At 38.7% G+C, this 19,915-nt stretch overlaps 1 protein-coding gene across 4 annotated transcripts in view; it reads right to left on the reverse strand.

Annotated features, from left to right (window-relative positions):
* Positions 1 to 19,915, reverse strand: part of Plxdc2 (plexin domain containing 2) — a 395,182-nt gene that overhangs the window by 157,111 nt on the left and 218,156 nt on the right. The window lies entirely within an intron of this gene.

Raw genomic sequence — 19,915 nt, forward strand, 5'->3', positions numbered from 1 at the left:
ATTCCTGCCTTTGTATCTTTGTCAAGTCATTTTCCTCCCACACATTGCTATAAATCCAAACCCTTCCCCTTCATCAATCTCAACATTAAAACGTTTAACATATATACTGTATATTCCACAGAGTATGTAGTATGTATTATATAGGCATTTTATATAAATAAGAGATGAAGGGAAGAGGAAGAAATGAGGAGAACATGAGCTGCACCCAATACACCTGGAGACCTGTATTTTCCCCTACTCAACTTATGAATCTGGTCTATGTGTCTAGATGCTAAACTACTGTGTAATTTGACTTTTTAAAAAACAATTGCAATTGATGAAAAATGAAAGTTGAGGATAGCCACTATGGAAGTGAATGAGGTCAGCAGAGTCTTTGGTCACTTACCTTGATAGTACTTATGAGTCTGTGACTGCAGGAGCAAGATTTCCTCATCTCTAGCCCCAGTGTCCATCTTTAGTAAATATAAACAGGGGATGTAAAATGTTCATGGAATATTTTTTTAATTTACTAGGGCCTCCTTATATATCAAAGGTTGCTCTAGAAGATGCTACATTAGCCCAGATTGGCCTTTGCAGTATAACAGACAGATATCACCATACCTGGATTCTAACACTGCACTTTTAAATAATAGAATTCCTTTATGTAAATTTAGTCTCTTAGTTTGAAATGACTGCAATGGTCTACCAGACCCTAGCCCTGTAGAGTAGGATCTGCATCAAGTCTCATGAAGGCCATGATTTCACAGAGCATTAGGTCCTTCGTGTCAGCAGCCAGAGCTCAGTCATGGAGACAGCTAAGCCATCTGAACAGATAAAAGGGTAAGTACCCAGAGAGAGTGGTTTAACTTTACCAGTGACCACAAATTACCCTATGCTGCTTCTGGGCCCTTACTGGAAAGAGGAGGTGAGGGCTGGAGAGAAACTGCAGTCTTGACTTTGTACTTAATAATCCCATTCATAAATGATCAACAGATGGACTTTTCCCTGTCACTCAGCAGTCCTGCCATGTGGTTAGTGAGGACATGAATTGCATAATGCATTCTTAAGCTAAATAGGAACAAATGCCTGATTACTAATGAATATGTGATTGCTTCTAGCCAAAAACACAGTAATCATGTTTATCCAATAGACATTTGACATTGACTACTATTTATAATTTGCTTTACTTAAGACTAGGAATTCATTTTTTAAAATAGAAAATGTGTAAAATGTCATTTCGCCTTGTGGTTATGACTTCAGAACAGTTCAAAAATAAGGCACAAATATGTATTTGCACATGTGAAATTAATGGAACAGAATGTAGTATAATAATAATGATGAAACAAAGACTATGTCACTAAATCTCACTGAAAGGCTGGTAGGGACCACAGCCATAGGTGATAGTAGCCTCATTCTCTTATCTCATTCAATTAGGACATTAGTAGGAACACCATCAATGAGAAGGTGAGAAAGAATGTAGAAACTTCGAGACGTGGCTATTGGGTGCAGCTCATGTTCTCCTCATTTCTTCCTCTTCCCTTCATCTCTTATTTTCACCTCTGCAACACTGATTCAGTTATTTCCCCAGTGTCAGAATCTTTATTGTCTTTTGCTGGAGAGCAAGCAACCATATCTCCAGTTGGTGGTAGAGATTAGATGCTGTGATGTCCCTGTTGCACTAAGTATCATCTAGCAGGCACTTGGATGGAGAACCCCCACTGCTCCCACCACAGTGACCATTGCCACAGACACCGCACCCACTCTCACTTGGAGATCAGTATTATGAAGCACAGTAAACTGATCACAAAGGTTGTTTGTGATCATCTAGACACTGTTTTGCATCCCTCCGCCACCATTCCTCATGACATCTCAGGGTTATTCTACTTTGTTCTGATGGTATCGAGGAGTGAATAGTTATTTTAGGAATTATGTTATGGATAGGAAATTAACATTTTTTTGGCTTAAAACTAATTCCTGTTCCTAAAGAGCCTGTGGTGGTTATGGTCTTTTTTTCACTCTTGTGGTCTGCTCTTTTGACAAGAAAGAGTAAGTTCTGTTTAATGCACTATCTCCTATTGCTAGAACACTTTCAGGGGAACTGTTAGAGAGGGGAGGGTGATAGAGAAAAGCACATGTAACTGGTGACCATAAGCCGCTAACATCCTTCTTATCCAGTCTTTTCAGTTTATGTTCTCCTAGGTGCAGAGTCCATGATATCAACAAAAACTGCAAAGAATGTGGAAAGGAATGGTGAGATTAATAAAAGAGTGGATATGTTGCACAAAGTCTTAAGGAAGGGAGGGAGCTCTGCCATAGAAAAATGATGCGAGAGAAAACTCATTTGCCAGTGAAGACTGACATGCAAGGCATTTGTGCAAACTGACATATTAAACCTACAAATTACCACCAATGATCTATTTTCTATTAGGAAGGAGTTGGTAATTTCATTACAAACACAGTGTAGAAATACAAAAGTCAATTAGAATAAACTAAAAGATACAGATGACAGAATACAAGTTGGCCCAGAAAAAAAAAAACCTGATAGAAAATGGAGAGCAGCAAGACATTAGAGATAGGACTTTTATTTTTATTTTAATAGCTTTTTGACATAAAGACATATAGCAATACAAAGACTTTCAAACAAAACATTATTTAAAAATATAAAGAAAAATCCCATTTGATCTTATTGCCTAGAGATGTTACTGCTGTTAACATTTCCAATTTCCTTATATTTTCTCTCCCTAGGAAATCTCTTTGCATTTCTTTAGATAATCCATTCTCTCAATATAAAAGTGACCATGTCCTATTTTTTTCATCTTTCTTCAAATCTCCCATCTGCCATAAACTTCTTTCCTCTCAGTTGATGATTTAACTTTCATTTTCACAATCAGAGTAGAAACTATTAAGAGCTTGCCCAGTAAGTGCTTCTGAGGCGCTCTGATCTTCAATTTTTTCATTTGAAAATTGTGTTCCCAGTTTCTTCAAAGACACATACACAAATACACCCACACCCATAAGACTGCTTTCACTTCACATCACACAAAACAAAACAAAAATTCCTTTGCTATAACATCTTTTCTAGCTGTGATTCTCATTCTTTGTAGCCCTGAATAGAATTATTTTAAAGGTTTCCTAAAAGTGCTAACCCAGGCTTCACATTGCATTTCCTCTCTAACCCTTTCTCAGCTATCTATAGTCATGGATCCTTCAAAGCTCTTCATAGCCATTGAATACTGACATCCTCAGTACTTTTCTGAGGCTCAGCAGGGATCCAGTAAGGTCTCTGTGTGCATTTTCATTACTAACGGGTATTTAGGATTACATAACTTTATTACTATAAAGACAAATATAATCTAGGCTAGGTTGCTCTGTATCCATTGTTATTTGAATAGTTTTTAAACTAGATAAAAATAAAAATATGTCAAGGCACAAAGGGATGAGTCTTCCCTGTCTGAATTCCAGGTCTTTTTACTGAATGGAAATGAGTAGGAACTGTTGACCAAAAGTAGGTATGGTTGAGGAGCCAGTTTTATTAAGATATGCAGAAAAGTATAGCCAGAAGCACCTGTAAGGTTCTATACTGAACTGGGCCAAGAAAGGAAGAATTGAGGGGAGAGCAAGAGAGGAGGAGAAAAGAGTGAAGAAAGGTGCCAAGAGGACCAAGAAAACACATGGGAACCAAGGGATCCAAGAGCAAATCAAGAGGGAACTTATGAGCCATAATATCTGAGGAGTCATTTAGGAATCATTTAGAAATCAGAAGCTACAGGAAGGATGCTAAGTTGAGTCCCTGGGTTAGAGAGGTTAGGGTCAGGAGAGCTGTGAGGTTCCATTTTGTTATTGGGAGAGCTGGCTTTTTTTCTACATTCATGTTAATTGGCACATCAATTAGTCATTTGTCCCTGGTTTCTTTGAGAAACACCTACATCACAGTCATAGCTATGACTCCACAGACATGACTGCCGTCTTTTTGATATCTCCCATCAAATCTCTTTAATGCTACTCTGCAATGCTCCTCTTTCCCACACACTGGGTGCTATTGCAAGCTGGTGCACTTGTGCTTGCCTTGCAGATAATGGAAATCTCTGGGTTTTAGTCCAAGTCACTTTTCAGATTGCCTCCACCACACACCAGTTCCTCTAACCTATGTTACTATTTTTTTTTTTTGGTAGGGAAGGTTTCTTTATTTCTTTTTTTTTTTTACATATAAAACTATTTTTTATTACATCTTTTCCTCAATTACATTTCCAATGCTATCCCAAAAGTCCCCCATACCCTCCCCCCTACTTCCCTACCCACCCTTTCCCATTTTTTTGGCCCTGGCATTCCCCTGTACTGGGGCATATAAAGTTTGCATGTCCAATGGGCCTCTCTTTCCAGTGATGGCCGACTAGGCCATCTTTTGATACCTATGTTACTCTTAAAGAATTTAAACTTGTTAAATTTGTACAAATTATTTCTCCTACTTCTACTCTTAACTTTAGGTTCATAAATCTGAACTGCACATGTGGTATCTCAATGATCTGGGACTCTCAAATTTAATGTTAAAAACAGAACCACACCCTGTCCGTCATTCTTACTCCTCCTTGGAATTTTGCATAAAAATGTTACTGAAATGCATTCAGTTGTTAGGGCTTGAATCTTTTAAATCACCATGATTGGTGTTTTGTTTTGTTTTGTTTTTTTCCTTCTTCTTGTGCTGACTTAAGTCATAACAATATCAGCTCACAGGCCTTTTGTGCGCAGAAAGCAGCCATCCACATGCTTTGGAAGAATGTGAGTAAGATTAGCAACATCACCCCAAGCTCTTTAACATGCTGTGGTACCCCTTTCCATTGCATTTTCATGAGGCACTGTGTCACTAGAATTACACAACATTATTACTCTCCAGACCAACTTTCCTAGTGGTCAGCATTTTAGAGCAAATGATATTGGAACAGTCATAAGTCATTGCTGTTGGCCAATGAATGATTTGAACTCTCAGTCCAAATTGAATTACTAAAACTGGACAACATACAAAATGGCAATTGCCACACAGCTGATAATAGAATTCACTTTTTTGCCTCTTAGCATGGGAGGATACAATTTAGGATGTTAACATACCATGTGCAATTTCTGTTTTGGTTTAGAAGACTGCAAAGAAAAATTGTGTCCTGGTGATGAATATTTTTTGAGACCATTCTGCTGAACATTGAGTCAGAGTGTGAAGCAAATGAAATTATTGGTAAGATTATTTGAGTAACCCAAAGAGTCTCCCTTTCTTTTCTGGCACCTATGTTGTTTAGCTGCTTTCAATTACTTTGCAGGCCAAGACAATTTCAACTAAAATTGTACACAGAAGGGCACAGGAGAAGAGGCCTGGGAATGGCATGGCCTGAGCAACTGAGTTTCAGCCAACAATGAACTAAATTAAGTGTCTCCCAAATTACTGGAGATGTCTGCAGGTGCCTGATAACTACACAGTGTTTGTTCTATTCCATGCTACACCTTGGAGGAAAAAAATTATATCGCATCACTTCCATATTATAGGATTTTCAAGTTATGTTGCTATGGAAACCTGCTACTTCCTTACATTAACACATACACACGCATAAGGAAAAGTGGAATACAAATGCATAAACACATATTCTATAACCCTACATGCAAAATAAGCAGTTGGTATCTCAGTCCAGTGAGGAAGAATTATATTAGATTGTTTCTTTATGAATCGTGAGTTTATTCAGAAGCGATTCAGTATTCCCTTCCCCCAGAGACTCAAAGTCCCAGAGGATGGAGATATTTCCCAAGATACTCAGAATATACTAATAGTAAGATGTTATTACACATTCTTCCCTGATTTCCTACTTACTTTTAATGACAAGAAAGAAACACTCTTTTTTCTTTGTTTTGTGGAAGCTAGACTCATGTTTTCAATTAGTTCATTATCAAAACAGGTGATATGGGAAATGTCTTCTTTCTACAGCATCAATATAACATATTGGTATGTGTCAGAAGCCTCCTTATATAACAACTAGACAGTCTTATTTTGGAGAGAGAAACCATATTTTGATTAAAGATACACTATACTTTGAATTGAATTATAAAAATATAGGGCAAAAATGAAGGGCTATTCATCAAAGATAATTAGGCAATCCCTTTACCCTCCTCACTTGCGTAGCCAACCCTAACTTTCATCCTCCTGCATCTGAAATCTTCCTTCCAGTTTCTTCTTGTAAGAGAAAATAAAATAGGCCTGCTCCTGATTCTTTCTCAATAATATTGGTCCTATGAATATAAATTTTTTTCTCTATCATGAGACTTTGTTGAAAGTATTTTCACACTGTAGGCATTTTTGGTTGAGATTTTTGGGGTAACTTCTATGTATTAGATAATTACATCATCTACAAGTAAGGACACACTAGTTTCTCTGATTCCCTTTTGTATCCTTCGGCCTCTTATCCTGTCTTATTGCACTAGCTAAGATTTCAAGCATTATACTGAATAGAAAATATAAGGTGGATGTCTTTGTATTATTCCTGATTTTAGTGAAATATTTCAGATTTTTGCTTGTTAGTAAGATGTATGCCAAAGACTTGTACATTGTCTTTATTTTGTTGAGATGTTTTCCGTATTCTTAGTCTATTCAGTACTCTTTATCATGTAGAATATTATATGTTGTCCAAGGTCTTTTCTGCATCCACTGGGAAGATTATACAATTCTTATCTTTCAGTCTATTATTATTTAATAGATTACATTTATAGATTTATGACCACTGGACTATCATTGTGATGAAGGAATGTAAAATGGTGGCTTGATCAGAGTAGAGATATGTTTGATGTGTTCTGGAATTAAAGTTTTAAGTTTTTTGTTAATATCTTTTGTATCTGTGTTCATTTAGTGTATAATATTCTTTTCTTTTTTGTATCTTAAGCCCAGAAAGACAAATCCTTCATTTTCTCTCACATATGTGGATTCTAGATTTGATTCTTTAGATTTGAGTGTTTATACTGGAGCTAGGAAACCAAAAATGCTGACATTGGGGAAAAGGTAGCATGATGCCAATGGTTTGAAAGGGAAAGGGAAAGGGAAATGTTGGGGAAAAAGGTTTAAATCATGAGTGAAATGGGATGCCATAGCAAAGGATTATGAGAATAATTAACACAAATTATGTTCCAAAAAGCATTTTACAAATGTAGGTATGCAGATAAAGAAATATTTGAAGTGTGTATGTGTTTGTGTGTGTGTGTAAATGGAAATATGCTATACTTCCAGATAATGACTCTTGGAGATGCTGCATGTTTTCAAACAAACACTATAGCCCTGCTGTTGGACACATTTTTCCTAGTTGTTGATAAGGTCTTCCTCAGTCATTCACCTGTAGTAGGTTTTGAGACAATGTCTCTTAGTGTATTTGAAGTCCATGTATTAGTTGGCTGGGTGCCCAGTAAGCTTCAAGACTCTACCTGTCTCTTCCTCATCAGTGCGGACATAAAAACTTGCAACTGGGCCCCAGACCTTAGTACAACTGACAGTATGATGGAAGTACCATTCTGCCCTTGGAACCTATCACTTCGAGTGGTATAAGCTGCCAAGGTGAGAACAAAGACCTAATCCATCAAAATCCATAGTTCTGGAAGAGTCCCTAAATGTACTAACCTTACTTTTATGGCTTCTATAGCTTTGCTTCTGGCTAAAAGTTCTTGCTAACTGAGGAGTGTCAACCCAGGATATAGTTTTTGCATTTAAAAGCTCGCACTGAGAAAGGCTTGGGACTGCCCTGAGTTACTAAAACATGTATAGTCATCAATCACCTAATAAAGACTTTCCTATTGCCTTTAACCATGCCAGTTTATTTGCATGGAGACTTGACAACAGATCAGTACCTTCATGTCTAGCCTTTTAAGAGGTCCTGGGAATCACATCGCTAGTCCTTGTGCTTGTGTGGTAGGCACTTTATTGACTGAGCCATCTCTTCACCTCCTAACTTTACTATTCTTATACTTTCACTCTCATTCACTAAGGTCCAAGCCTCATTAACAAGCCTGATTTTTAGGTGGAAAACAAGGACAGAGACGATGTTATCCCAATCTGCTGCATTTATCCAAGCCATATCCTGAGACCAAACTCCTAGGATGATTCTATCTCATGAGTGGCCATTTCTCTTATATAACAGAAGTAGTAATAGCACAAACAAAATTATGATTCCACAGCCAGAATTCAAATGTGTCTGTAAATGTGATGTAGTGCGCTAAGTGTTCCCTCAGTGTTTCTACTAACCAGCTCCATATGGTTATCTATTAAAAATGTGAGCGTTCTTTATGAGACAAGAGAAAAACATTTGAAGATGTGATTAGTCTTTAAACTTTCAGAATGAAAGAAATGAATAGATTATTCAGATGGGCCTTAAATATCCATGTAATGAGGATTACTCTTTTTCTCCTCTCCTCTGTTACACACACACACACACACACACACACACACACACCCATATATGCAAAGATTTAATATCTCTTTACTTGTAAGGTATTACTGGAATCAATTTGTTAAGCAAAAAAAAAACCACTCTATTTTCATTAAAGCAAATACTAGATTAACAGGGTTATAACACACAAACATTTACATCACATATATAGTCAGTTCTGTAGCAATTAGCTGGGTGTTTTTAAAGTGGATTTTTAAATAGAGTATGTTGTTAGCCTTCTGTACATCTCTTTTTAGCCATTCAAATATGACATTAAAATTGAGACACAAAACTTGTAAGTAAAACTGAAACAGAATCATGTGAAGTCCAAAATGTATAGCTGAGTAAATATTTAAAGATTAAACTAAAAGAATGAGAAAAGGATCCTGACTTCTCCATTTTCCTGCAGAAGTAAATTTGGGCTAGTTACAATATCTCCAATCTACCACAGAAAATAAATGAGGGAGGCTAGATATTCAGTTTTTACTTCAAAACTGATGATTATTTTTTCTATCTTCTTTGTACAACTTGACATTACCCAGACTAGTTGGGAGCTATGCTCTCTCTTTTGCCAAAGTTGAGTTGTCTGGGAGGCCCACATGCACCATGTATCCACTTTTATTACACTCTCTGTGACCCCTTATTCAAAAGAAACATTTCTAAGTAAAATGAGACACTCTTAATTTAAACTGTGTGAAAAAGTCTCTCAGTCCTCAATTACTGATTCATAGGTGGTGAGTGCTCCAAGATCATTTCCAAATATTGTTCTATATTTGAGGCCTTAAGTATATTCCCAAAGTACTACAGGAACACAATCCTCAGACTGCCGATGAGAAATTACTAAAAAGATCTGGAAACCTGCCACGTGGAATACTGCAGACCTACCTACCTTAAATTCTCATTCAGATAAACCCAGGAAGACAAACACTTGTTATTGAATTCCTGTATAAAATAGGCAATTGGACACAGTCTTTAAGGCAGTATATTTATTCTATTTTCTGTATGTTGTGATGGTTTTATATCCAGTATCCCCTTCTTAACACTTTTTACCATTCTCTCCAGCATATAAATCTAGAAAAAAATTCTTTTGGACCTTATAATTTCAAAGCTTTTATATCTGTTATTGTTTGGATATGAGGTGTTCCCCATAAACACACGAATTTGAACCCCTGGGACCTGGCTGGTAGTAACACCATGCCTTTGTATTTGGGCAGGAGGAGCAAGAATTCAAGCATGGCAAGAACCCAGAAGCAGGAACTGAAGTAGAAACTATGGAGAATGGTACATACTGGCTTTTTTCTCATGGCTTGATCAACATTATTTCTTATACACCACAGAAACACATGCCCAGGGATGGTACCATCAACAATGGGCTGTGCCCTCCCACAACAATCATTAATTAAGAAAATGAACCTCAAGCTCTCCCACAGGTAAATCAGGTTGGAACATTTTCTCTATCTAGATTCCCATTCCCAAGAGACTCTTACTTGTATCAGGCTAATGAAAACTTTGCTAGCATGTATACAAACTAAACTACCATTAGAATTATTTTAATTTGTTATACCATATTTGTTTGATATTCCTAAGAGGTCTGCTCTTTTCAAAAGGGAACCTGAGGAGAAGTGAGGGGAGCTAAGAGGAGTGAAGAAAGAGGAAACTGGGGCCTGGATGGACTCTATGAAAAAAAAAGCATAAATAAAGAGTAGATAGAATAGATAGATAGATAGATAGATAGATAGATAGATAGATAGATAGATAGACAGACATGCACGCATATAGATGAAAAGAATCAATAAGCATTTTAAGGTAATGGAAATAAAGGATATTGGGCATGGGCACACACACACACACACACACACACAGAGAGAGAGAGAGAGAGAGAGAGAGAGAGAGAGAGAGAGAGAGAGAGAGAGAACTATTCAATGAAACACTGATTCATTACTCAAAATCCAAAATATCTCTACCTAAAATCACTAATAACAGTCGAATGTGGGCCAAAAATACCTTTGTTTACCTCATTAGGACCCAGGAGATTTTCAACATTATATCTACATTCAGTAACATCACCCCAGCATTTATTTCTGCTTCTATTTTATTTCAATATTCTCCCATGCACATATAATTTTCTATCACTGAAATATTTTTTTTAAATACCTACTAAGTATGTTTCCATTACTCTTTCTATTACTGTAACATATTAACTGATACAAAGTATTTTAAACAGGTAAATGTTTTGTTGTTTTTGTTGTTGTTTGGTTTGGTTGGGTTTTTAACTTATGGCTTCAAAGATTTTAGTCTCTAATTATCTCCATTTTCTATGGGGTTAAGTTACGCAAACACAATATGGTGATGGGTGTGTGCTTTCATGGTATCTTGAAAGCATAGAGAAAGGACTGGAGTTCAAATGTTACCATGTTACTGCCAAGAGCACACAGCCTCAGTGATTAAGTTTGTCCTAATAGGTCCTACTTCCTAAAATCCTATTTCGTTACCAGTGGCATCCTGAGGTGGACACCAAGTCTTTAGTGTATAGATGATTGGGAGATATTCAAAATATAAAGAAGAATCCCTGCTTGCATCTTATCTTTTCCCCTTCTATGATTGGTTTCCTCTGGTATTGCTTTCCTTCCTTCCTTCCTTCCTTCCTTCCTTCCTTCCTTCCTTCCTTCCTTCCTTCCTTCCTTCCTTTTCTTCCTTCCTTCCTTCCTTCCTTCCTCTCTTCCTTCCTTCCTTCCTCTCTTCCTTCCTTCCTTCCTTCCTTCCTTCCTTCCTTCCTTCCTTCCTTCCTTCCTTCCTTCCTCTCTTCCTTTCTCTCTTCCTTCCTTCTTTCCTTCCTTCCTTCCTCTCTTCCTTCCTTCTTTCCTTCCTTCCCTCCTTTCATTCTGTCTGTCTATCTATCTATCTATCTATCTATCTATCTATCTATCTAGTGTATCATCTACTATCTATAATTTGTCTATCACCTTACTCTTCCTATGTTCACTTATATTCATAAGTTTTTTACCATCTTCACTTTTATCTAATTGAATTCATTTTTTCTCATTCTGTGGTTTCTTATCATCCCGTACATACTTCTACAAATGTGTACTCATAAATTAGATCTCTGTAGATCTGTGTAGATCTCTGTTGTTTGACATTGTAAGATCCCCTTTATTACTTTGAACATAAGAATAAAATATAAACTGACCATGAATACTGGGGAAATTATTTGAAATATATGTTCAAATGTTAACGTATTAGAAGTATTTACATAAACAAAATATATACTTTTTGATTTGTTTTACTGTCCTTAGTTTGTGTATGTGTCTGCATATGAGTATAGATGCTAACAAAAGCTAGCAGTTTCAGATCCTAAGTTTAAACCTAGGCCATGGCCTGACACCAGGTCCAGGCAAGGAAGGCTCTGCTGTCTCCTGCAAACTCTTGGGTGATGATTTGACTTAGGCTGCTCCAGCTTCAGCATCTGTGACCTGCAGTTTATTCTTTGACACCTATTACAGTCTTATTGTTTATTCTTTTTCTCCATAAAAGCACTTTCTTCTTTCTTCTAGGAAGACCGAGATGATGCATTTAGGGTCCACTTGATCATCTACTGTACTTCTCCCACCAAACTCCTTAAAGTGTGCAAAACCCCCTTTTCTTATAATAAACTAGCATTCACAAGTTCTTGAGAGTTAGAACTTAGTTCTTAGTTAGAACTTTAGTTAGTTAGTTTAAGTGGTCATCATTCAACCTATTTTAATATACTTGATTTAAAACACTAGAGCATTCATTTTCCAGTGCCCTTGCCAATAGTCAAAATATTCTGAGATTTCCTAAAAGCAATTTAGAGAACCTGAATGCCTAACTGCAATTTCCCATTATTTTATCCTTTTGATCCCTTTCTAGTCATGACAATGAACACCTAGTACATGTTAAGTACTATTAATATTGATGAATTTATAACACAGTATACTAAATACTCTAGAATTTGAAAAAAGTATTCTCAAGCAAATTTAAATATTACTTTAAAAGTCAATACTATAGTGTTACTGATGTTACTGTCTGTCAACACTGCAACCTATTTTAAATAGACTCTTTAATGGGCTTAAAATAAACTACTTTCTCCTATAGCAAATTGAAATCTTCAGCAAAATATAAAATCACTGTTCCCTAGTTACAAATTTTGTGCACTCTAAGCTGAATTACTGAGCAGCTGGAAAAGACATATTCACAGGAAAGCATTTGTTAAGTTGCCAAATGTCCAACTCCCTCAAGTGTAATAGGCATTAAAAGAAAGTTGGGGGTTATGCCGATGAAGCTGTCAGTGCTGTGCATACATGAAGACCTAAGTTTGATGCTCTGTACACACAAGAAAGAAAAACAATATAATGGCATGCCTGCAATCCCAGTGCTAGGAAGAAAGGGTCAGGTGGAGGCTTGGGTCTCCCTGGCCAGCCAGTATAAAACAAAAAATCTGCAAATTTCTGGTTCGTTGAGAGATCCTGACCCAAAAAAGAAGCTGAAGAACAACACATTGAGATACTTGATGCTGACTTCTGGCTCTACACACATCTGGACATGCCTCCCCATCCCAGACACAGGCACGCACATGCACAAACACATGTAAGTTTTGTTATGTCCACATTTGTCTAAATTTGTGGTTGGAGCTATCAAATGAATCTCTGTTATGTATTCTTCAGATATTAACTGTCTTTACTATGTCAGACACCTGTCAAAAAGCTGATCTAACAGTTGTCTCCTAGAGAGTCTTGGAGATGAAAGAAACAAGATCACTATTAACAGATAGATATTCTATAACACGAAGCAGTAGCCCTCTCTAGAAGACACAAAAGGTCATGGACTCAAGGGACATTTATAGGAGGACACATTTACCTAAAGTCCACCACAGGTAGTCCAGGTGAGGAGTGTGAAAGAGAAGGAATATTCTCAGCAAAGACGATAGACTTGAATACTGTCAGCATTTACCATGTTACCATGTTAAAGTAGTCAGAAAATGAAAACTATAATCCAGAGATATTTAAGAATATGCGAAAATCATTAGAATTAGTTCAGGTAAGAGATAGAGTTGGGAAAACGAGGGGCTTCCATTCTATTCACACTGAGCAGAAAGGTCATGTCCTGTTTAAAAAGATTATTTGTCTGCCATATGCAGAAAACATTTTAATTTTTAGCTAGTATATGGTCAAAGCAACTTATACAACGTTTAATTTGGAGCTCAAGGTTTGAAAAGGTTAGAATCCATACATATCACTGCAGGGTAAATGACAGGATTCAGGCAAATATAGTGCTGGAAAAGTAGCTAAGAGTTCAACTCATATCTTAAGATGCAACTGCTAGGCAGAGAGAGCTAACTGAAGATGGCTTGGGCTAACAGCTGTGCCAAAGCCCACCCCCAGTGACACACCTATTCCAACAAAGTCACACCTCCTAGTCCTTCCCAAAAGTTCTACCAATTGGGCACTAAGTATTCAAACACATAAGAATATGTGTGCCTTTCTCACTCAAACTGTCACAAATAGCAAGACTTTCAAAATAACAATGAGTTAGATAACTGAACAATCCCAGGTAGGAGGGAAGGTAAAGACTCAAAGTGTGATGGCTAAACTTTATTGTCAGCAAGACATACCTAAGCAGAGAGAATCTCAGTTGAAGATCTGCTTCCATCAGATGGGACTGTGGGCATGCCTTTGATATTTTAATTTATTTCAAAATCTATGTTTAATGATGCTTCATAAATGTTTTAACCTACCATGCACCAGAGGTAGTGGGAAAGAAAAAAATCTGGGGGTTGTGCAGAGTTGAACTTTTTAGAAAGGTTCTTTGGAGCAACTCCCATCTGTGTTGTCTGGAAATCAGCAGTTCAGTTCACAGGTTAGCAGGCAGTGGCAGCTCGGTCTACTTTCAAACACTTCATGGATACACCAGCAGTCCAGTTTGGTAGAGTTGGGATAGCAAACATGAATCAGCTGTGGTGGCACTAAATAGCAGGAACAGTCAGGCCTCAGCCTTGGCTCAAGTCAGAAGGAGAGACCAAGAAGAACTCCAGAAGTTCTTAGCTGTGCCTCTCTCAGGGAAGTGAAGAACAGCAAAGACTCCAAACTGACAAGCCTTGAACAGCTAGCTCTGTAAGCAAACCTAGCTCAGCTCTTGCTATTGTCAGTCAAGTCCTATTTATACCCTTCAAACATCACATGTCTTGCCTCAGCATGTCTTGCCTCAGCATGTGTGTCCATCTCAGCTGAGATAGCTCTGCCAATCTGCCTGAGTCCAAGGAAGCAGCAAGAAACTGCAGCACACCACCAAAAATTTCTTTAGTGTGTTTCTCTCTAGGGAGTCTGAACAAATGCAGCTCAACAATGCAATGTAAGGTGGACCAATATATGCATGTTGTTTACCAAGAATCCTTCACCATGTGTCTTTCACATGCTTGCTTTAGCAGACCACCCTTTCACCTTTGTCTGCCTCAGTGCAACATTCCTTCACAAGTCTGCCTTAGCCTTTCATACTTGTGTCTGTTTCAGCCTTTCACATGTTTGCCCCAGAAAACACTATCCAACACAATTGATTTTCCAAATAACCCTCAAGTTTCCAGTCCCCCTTTGGGGTAATTTATTGATTTTTTAATCTATGTAGAATGGTCATACTACTCTGAGGAATACAGTTCCTGGGCAGCCATGCTGAATGTGACTCTAGGAACAAAACAATGAGTACCAGTCTTCCAGGTTTCTGCCTTTAGCTCCCATCCTGGACTCTTCCAATGACAGAATTTTACAGTGTGGGGCAGGGAGCATGGGAGAATAAAGGGGAGTGGGAGAAAACCCCCATCCCGCCAGAATTCCGGTGCTCTGGGTGGGCAGACGCCGAAGGATTGCCACAAGCTTTCCATATGCCCTGGGTGGGTGTCTGGCTGTGGGAAGCCACGGACCCCAGTGTGGGACAAGGGGCAGTCCTAGGTACCAGGTTCTCAGCTGATGGCATCCCAGAGACTGATAGACACTGAAGAAGAGCTGAGAACAGAATGGGGACCCCTGGGGGCGGATCAATCACCCCTGGAGCCAAAGAAAGGAGAGGACAGGGAGAGAGGGGGGTGCTTCATCATTTCCTGCAAGTGAGAGTCCTTGGTCCAGTCTATAGCTGGAGTGCAGGAAGGCCTTCCCAGCAAGAGGTTAGATGTGGCTTGTTAGGGAACTTGATGAACAGAGATAGTCTATGGTTTTAGACCTTTATTGTAGAATGGCAGAGGGAAAAAGAGAAGGTAGATAGAGGGAGACTGGCCATGGCCACATGGAGAGAGAGGGGAAGGGAGAGAGAGAAGGACGGCTAGAGAATAAGGAAGGTTAGATCTTAAAGAGAGCAAGAAGGGGCCAAGCAGCCCCTTTTATAGTGGGCTGGGCTATCAGGTAACTGTGGGGAGGAGCATACCTGACTATAGTCAGGTAATTGTGGGGGTGGAGTCTATCCAGAATGCCAGGAGCTTGGGACATTGTCTGTGTGACTGATAGTCACACACCTTTCCTGGGGGGTGACTATGGTGGCGGTAACTTCAACAAGAGCCAGGTATCTGGGAGACATGATCGAACGAACACCTTCTGTCCCATGTAGGTGGAAATTACCACCCATTGGATCCCCTGGGATTCAAGAACTATGCTCGCCTGGAGACCAGACTGTGTGAAACCTACCGCCCCACAGAGTGGAAGATAGATAAAATAAATCTTTCCTTCCCAAATTGCTTTAGGTCATAGTGATGATCACAACAACAAACCATAAACTAAAGCAGAAACCATCCAGAAAGAGTTGTTGGGTTAAGGGAAGCTTACGAAGTTTTTAAGACCTGATCATTCTTAAAGTGATGAGAGTTTGTGAGAAGAGAGGACTCCAGGATCACAGTAAGATGTCACATAAAAACAAAGTAGTGGTAGATAGAGATAGTATCATGGTGAGAGAAAGTGGGTGTTACATGGGAAATTCAACATTCCCTGTAATGTTTCTCAGTAAAGATTCCCACACATGCTGCTGTGGATCTACACCCAAGTTTCCAGAGCAGCCAGCCTGGGCACCGCTGCATATTGCTGTTTTAAACCATGGGAAAGGTGGCCAGTCAAGTTCACAAAGTTGCTTGCATATTGTGCACAATCATCAGGTAGCAAGATGCTGTGCTTCCTGATACCTAAGGATACTGTGTCTTTCATTTCATTTCACTCTTTCTTCATTAAACTCCCCACTGGGAAGCACTGAGTTACCCTTACACTGGCTTTAGAACTGAGAAAATACCCTGCTATAGTAAATATACTAATAATATTGTTGTGGGGGTTTGAATAAGAACAGTCCCCATAGGTTCTTACATTTGAATGCCTAGGGCGTGGCATTATTTTAAAAATTAGGAGGTATGGCCTTCTTTGAGCAGGTGTGGGCTTGTTGGAGGAAGGGTGGATGTTGGAGGAGGGGGTGGGCCTTGTGGTTTCAAAAGTCTAAACCAGACCCAGTGTCTCTTTCTTCCTGCTACCCCTGGGTGCAGATATAGAACTCTCAACTTCTCTGGCACCATGTCTGCCTGTGAACTTCCAAGTTCCTCATCATACCCCACACCAAGGTGGTAATGGTGTAAACCACTGAAGCTCTAAGACAGACCCAGTTAAATGCTTTCTTTTATAAGCATTGCATGGTCATCGTGTGTCTTCACAGCAATAGAAAACTAACACAATTATGTAAAAGTATTTTTTACATTAACATATAAAGATCCTATTGGGATCTATTTAGCTCTTTTTGTAAGAGAGGTAAGTAATGACAGCTTACATCAAAGTCATAGTCTTCAGTGGCCAATCTGTTTGTAATTTATAGAATATTGACATGTATTACACATGTACAAAAATCTCTTCAGAATTTCTGCATCTTTCTCTAATCTACCTTGCTAATGAATCTTTCTAATGAAGTCATCAATTGCACCATAAATATTACATTTGCATGGCAAAAATAGAAAATATGAAGCAGCAGGATGGATTATAAACAGAGCAAGGTTAAATACTCACATAGTGTCATCTCCAGGGCATGGATATGGAAGAGCTGCCCAGCTCATTTCTGATCCCTGTTCTCCTCTGCCTAAATCATTGTCCTTGTCCTTAGAGTCATGTATTGTTTGGATTTTTATCATTTCCTTATCTTTGTGTTGATTTCAAATTTTGCCAATAACTCTAAGACTGATGTCAGCTTGCTTTTTAATTTATTTCCTATGAGAATAAGTAGCTGCTACTTCATTTGGATGGAAATTATATCTAAGTTTTAAAAATTAACCTGGTATTCCAGGACATATACATATGTACTTTCAGTCCACTATTTAATTCTCATTTGTCTTCCAAATAAAATGGCATAGTATTGGAATCTGAATAGTGGTTGAATGTCTGTGGGCACAATATGGCCAGACCTTAGAAAAGCTGGTTTACCAAATGTAGAAGGTTTGTGGTGAGCTAACTTCCCTAATACTCTGTGTGCTTCTGGCAGTTGTTAGTAATCCAGTTCCACGGTTTACAAGAGGATCCCTGACAGGACAGTTATAAATGGAAAATGCTCTTTAAAAGTGGGTATCAAACTGAAGTCCCATGTCAAAAGAAAAGGGACACAAGTAGAAGTGAGTGTTATTCTTTCTATCAGCTAAGGTTCTCTATCTGAGACTCATTTTAGTTCAGTAAATTGTTACACACAAAAGTGTGTCAATTACTTAACCCTTCCATTAGTCTCCTTTTTAGTTTTAAACTGGCCCCAATTTCAGAGCCACTATAACTCGGATCATGTTTCCAGAACCCTGCTTTGCATCTATTTTAATATGAATGAAGAAACAGTCACCATAGTTTTCTCCACAGTGCCTTTAATGATTCTTGGCTAGTGCCTTGACCCATGAACAGTGGTAGAAGGGTGTGTGTGTGTGTGTGTGTGTGTGTGTGTGTGTTATGACTAAATGTGAATATGAACAGAGCTAGGCCATGGTATGCAAGTAGAGGTCAGAGGACATCTTTGGGATATGATTTTCCCATTCAACTGTGGATTTTAGGATGAGGGCAGGGAACTCTTTTATCCATTGAGCAAAGTCCTTTGCTTCTAAAACTCATATTTGACTCATATAATGGAAATTCAGTTTTTATGATAGTTTCCACAGTACTGTTGTGATCACCATTCCCATCTCTCATCCTTGCCAACCTACCCCTTCTTTCTCACATGTACACACCACAAACACATTTAATATAAAACAGCTTGGCATTCCCTATTTGGACTAACTGTGAGTGCTTATGAAGGTTCGGGACATTCGTTATCTATATAGTCTCTAGCAAGGGCAGAGTCATGTACCATGGGACAATCACTCTACACTAGGTTTTAAGATGAATTATGAGTACTTTTGCCTCAGAGTCTCAGAAGCTCTATGAAGCTTGTGTTCCACCCAGGTTAAGTGCATGCAGTATGAGGACATGCTAGAGCAGTATCTCTAGGTTTTAGAGTTACTATCTTCCTTAGCCAATAGAAAAGGAAACTAGAAGCATTTGCTAGGCATTGCTCAACAAATGCCATAAATATTATTTAATTTTCATAATACTTTATAAAGTAAAAGCTTAGACACACCCAGCTTACAGATAAGAAGATTTAAGCAGAGGAAGAACAAAGCTGGGACAAGCAGAAGTAAGATCTGAACCAAGCTTTATTCTCTATGGCTCACATCTGTAGCCAGAAGGTTTTGTGGCCTGCATGATAAGAAATATAAGGACTTATGAAATCCGCTGTTTACAACTACATCCCCCTTCTCTTAGAAACAGAGATCACATGCTTTTTTTTGTTTAATCAAGTGTTCAGTATTGTCCTCCTAAATCAAAGACTCTTGACTTTGATCACAGCAACCCTAGAGTCAAGAGCTGGTCACTAAAATGCTGACATGCTGCTTTTCTTTCCATCCAGAAAAAAAAAAGTCAGGGTGGTGGGGTAGTGGGCTGTGCACAGACAGCCTAGTCCCCTGTTGAGCAAAGGTCTGAAGCCCCAGAGCCCCACAGGTGGTGATTTCCACCTGCATGGGAGAGCAGGAGTTCAGCCACACCTCCTGGGCACCTGGATCCTATCAAGTAGCTACAGTGTCCCACAGTCTCCCTGCAAAGGGGTATGGGGCATCAGTCACATAGTAGCTGCACCAAGCTCTCCCACATGCAAATAAGGTTTCCCCAAACTCTCAGTCCAAGCCAATGAGAATTACCAGCTGTCAAACCCTGAATCATCTCTAAAACTGTATATAAATCCTATCCAGGGAATAAAAGGTGTGAGAGAACTATTCTGTAATCCAAGAGACTTTTGTTCTAAGAGCTGTAACACTTGGGAAGAGATCTGCTCTCCCCCCCCCCCCCCCCCAGTGCCGAAGTGCCACTGCCACACTCCTCACTAACTAGTAGGCTTTTCATCTGCCCAGCCTGATCCAACTCAGTGCAGGGCGGGAATTACTTACTGCATGGCACAGATGCCGACTG

The sequence above is a fragment of the Mus caroli genome, unplaced genomic scaffold, assembly GCF_978045245.1.
Source record: "Mus caroli unplaced genomic scaffold, Mus_caroli_1 scaffold_2, whole genome shotgun sequence".
NCBI lineage: Eukaryota > Metazoa > Chordata > Mammalia > Rodentia > Muridae > Mus > Mus caroli.